The sequence below is a fragment of the Ictidomys tridecemlineatus genome, chromosome 5, assembly GCF_052094955.1.
Source record: "Ictidomys tridecemlineatus isolate mIctTri1 chromosome 5, mIctTri1.hap1, whole genome shotgun sequence".
Lineage (NCBI taxonomy): Eukaryota > Metazoa > Chordata > Mammalia > Rodentia > Sciuridae > Ictidomys > Ictidomys tridecemlineatus.
The window spans coordinates 17,527,530-17,540,089 of record NC_135481.1 but is presented as its reverse complement, the minus strand read 5'-3'; the positions used below and the strand labels follow the sequence as shown (position 1 = coordinate 17,540,089).

The window sequence follows — 12,560 nt, the reverse complement described above, 5'->3', positions numbered from 1 at the left end:
TATAAGAGAACTAACCTGGAAAGTCACTAATGAAGACTGGTTTGTTTTACTCCCTTTCTACCTCTGAAATTCTTTTTTTCTTTTTAAATTTTTTTAGTTGTGACGGACCTTTATTTTATTCATTTATTTATATGCGGTGCTGAGAATCAAATTCAGTGCCTCACACATCCAAGGCAAGTGCTCTACCACTGAGCCACAATCCCAGCCCCTGAGATTCTTTTTTTATTTCTTATTTCATTAGGACAAAATAGTTAAGCATTTGCTACCTAGGTTAATTCCAAGGACAAGAAAAGGCAAGAGGGCTGGGGATGTGGCTCAAGCGGTAGCGCGCTCGCCTGGCATGCGTGCGGCCCGGGTTCGATCCTCAGCACCACATACCAACAAAGATGTTGTGTCCGCCGAGAACTAAAAAATAAATATTAAAAAAATTTTAAAAATTCTCTCTATCTCTCTCTCTCCTCTCTCGTTCTCTCTAAAAAAAAAAAAAGAAAAGGCAAGTGAAAAATCAAAGGAAAACCTTTTTAAAAATTAAAAAACAAGAAATTCTGCATATAAAAAGTTTTATTAAATTATTAACTACTACTACAATGCCAAAACAAGTAAAACCCTTCCAAATGGGACCTGCTAAATAATCACAAACTCATTTATATATGAAAAAGGCAGATAACACAATGAACTAGTTTAATGCTCCCCCCACATAACCTTCAGTTTGCTTAAATAAACTGGAAACTTTTTTCTGCCTATTTACATAATTTCCTAGTTATTCCAGCTCATCTTATCAAAACTAAACTAGTCTCTCCATTCTCATTGTTTCTAAACCTTAATTTTTCATCCAAGCAAGGTAATTTAATCTATTGTCTTTTGAATATAGCTTTGCTATTTTCCTCATTGATTACATACTATTTCCTCTTTCTAGTTGATATATGTTCATATTTTTCAAAAAATTTTTCAAATGGATTTTCGTTTCAGCTTTATGAATTGTACAAAGCACCCAAGAAAATGGACTATCAATAATTTCATTCACAATAACAAATCAGATTTGTATTTTACCATGTTTCCAAATATTTAAGAACAGAAAACATCCTTCTAATCCTCATACAGCTACAGAAAATATAAATATTGAATTTTATTTTATAAGCATTTTCCAAATTATTATAATTGGTCCTTTCCAACTTGAGCCCAACAGAATGGCTCCCACAAATAAGGGTGGCAAGAAGATGAAGGACTGTTCTGCCGTCAATGAGGCAGAGACCCAAGAATGCACTATCAACATTCACAAGCACATCCACAAAGTGGGCTTCCAGATCTGGGAATTTGCCGTAAAGGAGATGGGATTCCAGATGTGCACACTGACACTATGTTCATCAAAGCTGTTTGAGTTAAAGGAATAAGGAATGTCTATATTGTAATTCACGTGCATCAGGAAAACACAATGAGTATGAAGATTCACCAAGTAACCCCTATACTTAAGTAACCTATGTTCCTGTTACCATATTCAAAAATCTATAGTCAATGTAGATAAGAACTAATTGTTGATTGTCAAATAAAGTTATAAAACTTCAAAAAAATTGCTATAATCATCACAACTATACTTAAAAACTACACAGCATTGCATCAAATACAAATATACACTGTAACCACTATCCCACTATTCCATTCCCAGAGAGTACCCAAAATACTACAGGTAAGTGTTTTAAAATATTTATTAAGTGAATGTTTACTATTTTACTTATTTACTTATGTTTAATTATTTATAAAAATATTTATTAAGTGAATGTATACTTCTTCAAGTATATTATATTAGATGTAGTATCTTTTTTCCCTACAATTCAGAATCATTTTTTTAAACTTCAATTAAATATTATGGTTCCTGACACAGATCAGCTAGATTTGAGTCTGTAACTATAACCACCATTATCAACGCCCTAAACAAAAAGTAAAATATATTGAATAAGTAATCTATTAATTAAATTCAATTAATTTTTAATAAATACTTATTGAGATGTGACATTATTCTAAGAGGGGCCACTGCCTTCAAAGTTTCTTGTGTAATTCTACCTTTCCTTACCTCTTTGTATACTTTTATTCCACTTTTATCCATCTTTTCTCCTATCATCCCCCCAGATGCCAAGTGCTTGCTTCACCCCGCCCAAAGTTTCCCTATCAGTCTCTCCCCAGAAGCCCCATGCAAAGAAGTTACACCTACTTTGTTTTCTCTTTCCCCTACCTCCTTGAAAACTGGCAAGTCCTTCAGCATCAGCATCCCATGGAGATTTTTAAAGGAAAGAAATCTGATTTGCATATCATTCTTAAGAGGACACTGATTTTTTTAAAAGTTAACCCACCCAAGGCAAACTTGATTTTTTTAAAAAAGTAAGCATTAATAATACAAATTGATGAACTATGTGGAGGAGATTTCCTGGACAAGAGGGAATCACTTATCTACTTTGGATATACTGACTTTAATACCTATCCCCAAGAAAAAACTAACAAGAAAATCAAAACATACATGTGTAATTTAACAGCTCTCTTCTGAGACATAACTAACCCCTGATTTATAACAACAACAACAACAAAAACTTATAATAGGAATAATTGGCATTTGGAAGGGAAGGGTATCTCATTACTAGTTATAGTCCAACCCTTCATTTATAGCCAAAGAAACTGAAAAACAGAAGGTGGCTTACAGAAGGATTTTGGCTAGTTAGTGGCAGAGCCCCAGAAAGAACTTAAGTCTTTAATTCAATATTCTTTACATTGAGAATTTTGCCTCTAACAAATAGTATTATTGAATTAATACTAATCCAAAGGACATCTTAAGGCATCTTCTTTGTGTCACTTGTTACTCATATGAAAAACAAAAACTACTCACACACTACTGAAGGTTTCTGTCTGAATATCAGATTTTAATTTGTGAATCCTGCAGGTCTCAGTTTTAAAAATAAAACGGTATTGACAATAAGAATTGAGTTTAAATTAATTTCAATCCAATTATTTCGTTTTAGTGAAACTATGAATAAAGTCCTACTTTGTTTTCATTTAATTAAGAAACAATAAACAGGCCTGGGGTTGTGGCTCAGTGGAAGGGCTCTTGCCTAGCACATGTAAGGCACTGGGTTTGATCCTCAGCACCACATAAAAAAAATAAAAATAAAGTTATTATATCCATCTACAACTAAAAATATATGTTTTTTAAAAGAAACAGTAATTTCCAAATACCAATTCTTCCAGACAAGTGTATATTTGAAAAAAAAAATCAGATAAAGAAGAGTAAGATAGAAAGTAAAAGAATAACAAAGGGTACAAAGAGTAAATGTGTAGATTATTAAGTAGTATGAGACTTTTTTATAAAACACCTATTTGGGGGGTATTTATGTGTGGTATCTCATTCCTAAAAGAAAAACACACACATGTAAGACACCTCAAATGTAAACTCAAGCAACTTCCATATATATAACATGTTTCAAAGAAGCCGAAGCCCAAAAGTACTTTCTCTTTACACCTTTTAAATGGAATCAGTTTCAAATCCTTAACAACAGAGATGATAGAAATCTCATGAAATAACCAGTTTTCTGAGCAAGATAATAAGCCACATTGCATTACAGAATTTCATATGCCATTATCATATTTTCTTTAAATTGAATAACTTAGTAAGTTCTAGTTATGAGAAATTTTAAACACCAAATATAAAGATGTGCAACTGATGATATCTTAAGAGGATAGCCAGACCAATTGTATTGTGCCAATTTACTGTAAGTTAGCTTTATTATGCTAGTTATAGCTTTATAAAAGAATTTCAATAAGAGTCAAAATTTCTACAGGAAAACAAGTGCAGAAATCACAAGCATATCAAGAGAAAGAAACCACAGCTTTACCCAACCTGGATAAACTATTAATGACAGGGAAATGCAACAGAAAGAATGGTAACTTTAATTGCTAACTTTAGTAATGATTAACAATTCTAAATAATTTTGATTTTCTATTTGTCATAGAAGATGAGGCTAATATAAAACCCGTCACCACATAAAGTGTTTGCAAAGTTGTTTCTACTAATATAGAAAATATATCAGTTTTTTTTCTTTATTTTCCATACAGGCATAAGAAAATAGAATAGAAAATTACTAGAACATCTTTGATTGTAAACGTTAAGTTATGGTCCACAGAATGATATGTCAACGTGTGTCCTGCAACTACACATTAAACCATATCTTTCAGCACAGGTGTCCTCAAATAGCCATTTCATTCTTCATTCAAAACTTTCATTCTGAGATAACTGTAGATGCATATTCAGTAGAGAGAAATAATAGCAATGCCTTTTACTTAATCTTTCCCAAGGTAACATCTTGCAAAGCTGTACTACCATATCACAGTTAGAATATTGACAATGATACAATTAATTTGTCTTATCCTTATTTCCACAGTTTGTGTGTATTCATCTGTGTGTATTTATATTTAGTTTTATTAGTTATATCACATGTACACAGTACCATAGATCCATCACCAATGTCAAGACACAATGGATTTCCATTATAAGGATCCATGGTGTTGCCCTTTCACAAGCATGCACACTTCCCTCTGGACCCTCCATCCCACTGCCCCTAATCCCTATGGAATAGTATATTTTTATCATAAAGTATATATAGCATATGAAAGGAAAACATGATGTTTCCCAGAGCAACACCTCCCTACAAAATGGGTGCAAAAACAAGACAAAGCACAAAGTATAAACACACATTGTGTGGAAAGACTTACTGGTCAAATTTACTGTCATCTAAAACATTCACATGAATATAATTATGCAAACAAATATATAGACTTATACATGTACATAAAAGATAAGGAAAACTGAGTGATCATCTACCAAAACACAATGAAGACCAGTCTCAGTTCTGAGATAAATTTTCCTAGACTGGAAACAAGCAGAATATATTAACAACTACAGTGAGGAGTCCTAGACATACAAGAACATAAGTTTTATACTTTGTTCAAGACCAACTCTGTCTCTCACCTGGAAATTATGTTGGAGCTGAAGTAGCTGGTATTGTCTTGAAAAGGATCTATTCTGGACAAAAGAACAGACTGGAAACTGAGTATTAACATACAGATACCTCATCTCTAAATAGACTATAAACAATTCATAATGCAAGAACCCTCATCTCTTTTTTTGAAAATTATTTTTAGTTGTAGATGAACACAATAACTTTATCCTTTATTTTATTTTTTTTACATGATGCTGAGGTTTGAATCCGTTGCCTCACAGGTGCTAGGCAAGTGCTCCACCACTAAACCACAACCCTAGCCCCATGCCTTCTGATTCCCTCACTCATATAGCAGTTATAAACACAAGGTAGGTGTGTAAATAATAAATGAATGAGGTCAGCCCAGTAGGAAAAAAAATAGGAAAGTGAAAATACCATAGAATTAGAGGATTTTAGAGCCAGGAAGTTACTAGGAGATTTTGTTTCAATTACTCATTTTATAATTAAGAAATTTTATAATTAAATATAACAGCTTGCCAAGACCAAATAAATCAATTTATGATTTAATTTTCATGGGTTTTAATTTGGAGTTCTACTAACCATACTTCATATTTAAGAATGGAAGAGAAGAAAGCAATTCCTTGAGGAGACTAGTATGTTAATTAGTGCAGGTGGGTTTTGATGAACAAAAAGTAAATACCTAAATGGGAGAGGTTAAACTGATTGAAATGATAGTTAGCAGGTAAGGGGGAAAAAAAAAGAACAAAGACAAAGGAGTAAGATGGAAAAAGAAGTTGAATAAAGAGATATGGTAAGAAAAGGAATAAAAAGGATGAGGAAGAAAAGTTATAAGAGCAAAAAAAGTAAAATCTAGTGCAGAAATGGGAAGGAGTAAAACAGGGCATGGTGGCACATAATCCCAGCTACTTGGGATGGATGCTGACGCAAAAGGATTGCAAGGTCCAGCCCTCCCTGGGCAACTTAGGGAGACATCTCAAAAAAAAAATTTTAAAAAGTCTACAGATGTAGCTCAGTGACAGAGCACCCTGAGTTCAACATCCAGTATTCAAAAAGGGGGCCAGGCAGGTGGAGAAAAAGAAATGGGAAGGTGAAAGGTAGAAAATTATTAGAGAGGGATGGGGAAATGGTTTCTGGAAAATTTTTAATGTTTCATACATTCTTTTAAAATAAAGAAACTATGAAATTTATCGTTCCCACAGTGAAATCAGATTGCCTATAAGTTATAACAAATGTCAACTACTAATCTTGCAATGAAAATCTATTCATATTTGGTACTATACATGAAATACAAATGTACAGTGTTACCAATTTGGAGTGAAAGGGAAGTCTAGTTTTAAATTTCCTCCTTGCACCATAATCTTTTACTTAATTTCCCATATGCATACCACTCTTCATATTGCAAACTTCTTACTTCCTCATGAATTATCAAATACATTTGTTACCTATACCTAAAATGAATTGTTGCCAACAGTAGAATCTGTTTCTCTCAAATAACATGGAATGTGGTTTTTCATCTCTAAACTTCACAACCATTTAAAAACTACTCAAAACTGTGTATCTACTTTTTTGAAAAGATATATAAGGTTTATAGTTCTGTTGCTTAATGCTGAATATTTCAGTCTCTTCAATATCTTATGTCACCACCCATTTAAATAAACTTTAAGGGCTGGGGCTCAGCGGTAGAGCGCTCGCCTAGCACGTGCGAGTCGCTGGGTTTGATCCTCAGCACCACATAAAAATAAATAAAATAAAGATATTGTGTCCAACTACAATTTTAAAAATTAAAATAAATAAATAAATACACTTTAAGAATTAAAAATCCCTTTCCATTTTCCTCAAAAACTGTAACAAATACCATAGTAACTGAAAAAGACACTGAAAATTTATATACTTGAAAACAACTTTGAGAATTCTATTGCCCATCATATATATATATATATATATATATATATATATATATATATATATATATATATATATATATGGATTTGACCAGCCCTATTTTATCACTGAGTTTCTTCAGCCCTTTTCATTTTGATACAGAGTTTCACTAAGTTGCTTAAGGCCTTACTAAGTGGCTGAGGCTGGCCTTGAACTTGTAATCCTCCTGCCTCAGCCTCCAAGTGCCTGGAATTATAGGGATGTACCACTGTGCCTGCTTTTGTTACCCCTTCCAGTTAATAAACACATCATTTTTAAATTTTTAAGATCTACCATATGATCTAAGACTATAAGCAAATACTTAATGTGGAAAGAAACCCAAATGTCTGGAAGAATCATTAGCCTAGAGAGTAATTACAGCAATTTAACTTTGAGATACTATATAAAATTCAACAAAAGTGACACCAAAAAAAAAGACATTTAACTTGGGGCTGGGATTGTAGCTCAAGGGTAGAATGCCTGCCTAGCACATGTCAAACACTGGATTCAATCCTCAGCACCATATAAAAATAAAAAATATAATAAAGGTACCATCTACAACTAAAAAAAAAGACATTAAATAATGCTGGTGTTACGTAGGGAAGTGAGCACTACTGACAATTATTAATGTTACTGTGAATTAGAATTTTTCTAAAAAGTACTTAAAACTGGTTTTACTCTTTCCAACTAATTCTATTTTGATGAAATCATCTCAAGAACATATCTTTTAGTTGCTCTCATAGCCGTTGAGAATAGAATAGTGGTTACCAAAGGTTGGGAAGAACAGGGGTGATAGAGGGATGGGAAAAGGTTGGCCAAAAGGCACTAAGTTAAAGTTAGATGGCTTGAGAAATAAGTTCTGTTGTTCTCACCATTTGATCTAGTCATCCCACTCCTAGGTTTATACCCAAAGGACCTAAAATCAGCATACTACAAAGACGCAGCCACATCAATGTTTATAGCAGCTCAATTGACAATAGATAAACTAGGGAACCAACCTAGATGCCCTTCAACAGATGAATGGATAAAGAAAATGTGAATATATATATACAATGGAATATTACTCAGCCTTAAAGAAAAATGAAATTATGGCATTTGCCAGTAAATGAATGGAGCTGGAGAATATCATACTAAGCAAAATAAGGCAATCCCAAAGAACCAAGGCCGAACGTTTTCTCTGATGTGCAGATGTTAATTCACAATAAGGGGGAGGGTGAATAGAAGTATTTTGGACTGGATAGAAGGGAGTGAAGGGAGAGGAGGGGGCATGAGAGTAGGAATAATAGTAGAAGGAATCGAACATTATTACCCTAGGTGCATATATGATTACATGACCTGTGTAACTCTACATCATGTACAATCACACAAATGACAAGTTATACTCCATCTATGTATGGTGCAACAAAATGCGTTCCACTGTCATGTATAAGTAATTAGAACAAATTTTTTAAAAAGACTGAGAAAAAAATTCTGGTATTTACTGAACAGTAGAGTGACTATAGATAATGATGACACACTATACATTTCAAAAAAAAGGGAAAAGGGATTTTAAATGTTTCACCACAAAATAATGATAAATACTGGAGGAGACAGATACACTTACCCTTATTTAAATATTATAAAATGTATAAATAGCAACTTGGGAGACTGAGGTAGGAGGATAGTAGTTCAAAGTCAGGCTCAGCAACATAACAAAGCAACTCAGCGGGACCCTGTCTCTAAATAAAATATAAAAAAGGGCTGGGGATGTGGCTCAGTGGTTAAGTGTGTCTGGGTTCAATTCCTGGTACCAAATAAATAAGTGTAAAATGTATAAATATATTGAAATACCACATGGTACCCCACAAATATGTAGTTTTTAATTTCAATTTTAAAAAATTCAGGGCTGGGGTTGTGGCTCAGTGGTAGAGCCCTTGCCTAGCACATGTGAGGCACCAGGTTTGGTCTTCAGCCCCACATTAAAACTGACTAAATAAATAATAAAGATATGGGGAAAAAAGAAGTTTTCTTAATTCAAAAATACAAAATAAAAAATTCAAAAACATTTTAAAAATTAAAAGTAGTAGAAAAAAGTGTTTTCATCAAACTATTAGTCTAAAGATTATTTACAACTGAATTTCATTAAGAGATTCACAGAATTTCAGAGTAGAAAGGGACCTCAAAATCTTTTGGTTCAATCTGATTTTGTTGATGAAGAAAATAAAATTAGGAAGGCTAATTTTTTTTTTACATCTTAATTTTTTTTTTTATTTTTATGTGGTGCTGAGGATCGAACCCAGTACCTCATGAATGCCAGGCAAGTGCACTACCATCTGATCCATATCCCCAGCCCCTAGGAAGGCTAATTTGACTTATCCAAAGTAGCACAATTCAGCAGCAGCAGAGCAGGGTCTGAAATTTCTTATCCCAAATTTCTTGCTACTATACCACGTAGACTATTCCACAAAAGCTGAAACAGTTTCCTAGAAGTGACAAAGACAAGCAGATCAGCTTAGTGAGGCTGGATGTCACCTTGCTCTCTAAATATTCTTATGACCAGACTAGCCTTTTTTTTAAAAAAAAAAAAAAAGAGAGAGTGAGAGAGAGAGAATTTTTTTTAAATATTTATTTTTCAGTTCTCGGCAGACACAACATCTTTGTTGGTATGTGGTGCTGAGGATCGAACCCGGGCCGCACGCACGCCAGGCGAGCGCGCTACCGTTTGAGCCACATCCCCAGCCCCAGACTAGCCTTAACAAAATGTTTCTCCTATTCTTTAAACTCCCTTAACCTATTTTCAGCATCAAACCAACCTCCAATGTACTAGTTCCATTAAATGCTGATTGTTCTCAAATTTCTCACCTGCCATGTCCTATCACTGAGATCCAAAATACCTATCTAATAATGCTATATAAATATCTATTAGCCAAAACAGAATTCTTTCTTTTTCTTTTTGGTACCAGGGATTGAACCCAAGGGTTCAACCTCATCCCCACTGATCCACATCTCCAGGCCCTTTAATATTTTATTTTGAAACAGAGTCTTGCTAAGTTGCTGAGGCTGGCTTCAACCTTCAATCCTCCTGCCTCAGTCTCCTGAGCTGCTAGGATTACAGATGAGTGCCACCATGCCTGGCCAAAACATAACTATTTCTTTGGCAACTCTCCTTCAGGCCCAAAGCTATTTCCCTGCCACAGACATATTTATACCCTATAAATTCACCAGGAAGGGTATAAATTTAAACCTGGGATGTTTATGCCATATTCTCTCCTGCCTTGTTTTAATTTTCTGAACTTAGCATTTTCAGCGTCTAACATACTATATATTTTATTTAATTAAGTTATTTGTTTATTCTTTCTTTCCACAAGATTGTAAATTCCATGAGGGCAGGGATTTTTCTGTTATATTTACTACTGTATAACCCATTTATTTGTTGAATGCATGAATGGAAAAAACCGAAGTGTCAGCAAAGAAAACAATCAAGAACCTGAAGAGACAGCGTACAGAACAGGAGAAAATCTTTGCTACCTGCACCTCAGATAAAGCATTAATCTCCAAGATATATAAAGAACTCAAAAAGCTGAACAAAAAATAAATAAGTAACTCAAACAACAAATGGGCAAAGGAACTGAATAGACACATCACAGAAGAAGAAATATAAATGGTGAACGATATATGAAAAAATGTTCGACACACTAGCAATTATAGAAATGCAAATTAATACAACACTGAGATTTCATCTCACTCTAGTCAGAATGGCAATTATCAAGAATACAAATAACAGTAAATGTTGGTGAGGGTGTGGGCAAAAAGGTTCACTGATACATTGCTGGTGGGACTGCAAATTGGTGCGATCACTTGGAAAGCAGTATAGAGATTCCTCAGAATGGAACCACCATTTGACCCAATTATCCCACTCCTTGGCATATAACCAAAGGACTTAAAATCAGCGTACTATAGTGATTCGGCCACATCAGTGTTCATAGCAGCTCCATTCACAATAATAAACTATGGAACCAACTAGGTGCCCTTCAACAGATGAATGGATAAGGAAAATGTGGTACATATACAAAATGGAATATTAATCAGCCATAAAAAATGAAATTATGACATGTGTTGGCAAGTGGATGGCACTGGAGGCTATCATGCTAAGTGAAATAATCCAAAAAAAACAATGTTCTCTCTGATTTGTGGATGCTGACTCACAATAGGTGGGGGGAGGGAGAAGTGGAGGTTCACTGGATTGGACAGGGGAAACAAGGAGAAGGGAGAGAGGATGGGAATGGGAAAGAGAGTAGAATGAACTGGACATAACTTTCCTATGTTCATATATGAACATATGACCAGTTTTACTCACATCATGTACAATCATAAAAATGGGAAGTTATACTCCATGTACGTATGATATGTCAAAATACATTCTAATGTCATGTATAACTAAAAAGAACAAATTTTTAAAATAGCAAATTAAAAAAAACAAAGTGTCATACCAAAAGGAATAATTTTTAAATGTGGAAGATAAGATTAAATACCACAATGAAATAGATATTTACAGGAGTCTGGGGTTGTGGCTCAGCAATAGAGCGCTCGCCTCGCACGTGCGAGACCCTGGGTTCGATCCTCAGAACCACATTTTTAAAAAAAAGTGAAATAAAGGTATATAAAAAGAAAAGAAATAGATAAAAACAGAAACATAGATAAATTATTTAAATTTAGTCTTGGGTAAATATAGTAAAAAATAAAGGAATCTGTGGCAACACAGCAATGTATAGACTAAAAACATATGCCCAAAATAGCACCTTTGTTTTCAAAGATATATTCAGGATAATATATAGAACATATTAAAATAAATGAAGCAAATAGAATGGGAATGAAGATGAGTAGATAAAGGAAAATGAAATTAAAGAGGATCCTGAACAAGTCAAGGACTGAAGTACAGCATAAAACGAGAAACATGATCAAATCAACTCTTTATAGCAGAGGCACACTCACCCTACTTCCCCACAATATTTTAGCAAAACTCAAATCAGCATGACCTTGAGAAGAGCTAGTTAAGTGTTAATATAAAGGAAACTCCAACTGGAATAAGCTAAAGAGACAACTGGAGATGAGGAATTATAAGTAATCCTTTGGAGGAATTTTGATATAAAAGGGAGCAAAGAAATGCAATGGTAACTGGTAGAAGATATGGAATCAACCGAGGGCTTTTAAAACAATGAATGAAAATTAAGGAAGGTATGCCAATGGCAACCCGTCAGTAGAGAGAGAAAATTAGAATGAAGGTGAGAAAGAAGATGACTGGGAAGATGATTTTAAAGCAAAAACATTGAGAAAGTGTGGGGAAATAGAATCCAAACCACAGAGGGTCTAGTCTTAGAGGCAAGAATTTATCTTATTGTAAAAAGAAACTATCCATAATAAATATTTATATTAATAATTTTATGAATATACAGAACTTGGTTACATGGGCTCTTAGTTGTTTTGGGGTCATGAATCTCTTCAAAGATCTAATTAATTTTAGAGAAACTTTTCTCCCCTAAAATACACAGAGATGTTTAGATAAAACTTTGCATACAACTTGAGGGGTTCACTTAGCCATGCTCACTCCCCCAGATAGTTCATATACAAGTACAGGGCTGTGGGAAGCCATTCTGACACGTG

General features: G+C 34.0%; 1 protein-coding gene and 1 pseudogene across 7 annotated transcripts in view; one reads left to right on the top strand and one right to left on the bottom strand.

Moving 5' to 3' along the window:
* Window positions 1-12,560, bottom strand: part of Dennd4a (DENN domain containing 4A) — a 114,810-nt gene that overhangs the window by 83,981 nt on the left and 18,269 nt on the right. The window contains exon 2 of one of the 7 annotated variants that reach the window (XM_078049443.1): window positions 5,009-5,062. The exons of the other annotated variants lie outside the window; for them this stretch is intronic. The gene's annotated coding sequence lies outside the window, so the exon portion shown is untranslated. The remainder of the gene's footprint in view (window positions 1-5,008; window positions 5,063-12,560) is intronic. 7 annotated transcript variants of the gene reach the window in all.
* On the top strand, window positions 1,053-1,518 carry LOC110598343 (large ribosomal subunit protein eL31 pseudogene; annotated as a pseudogene).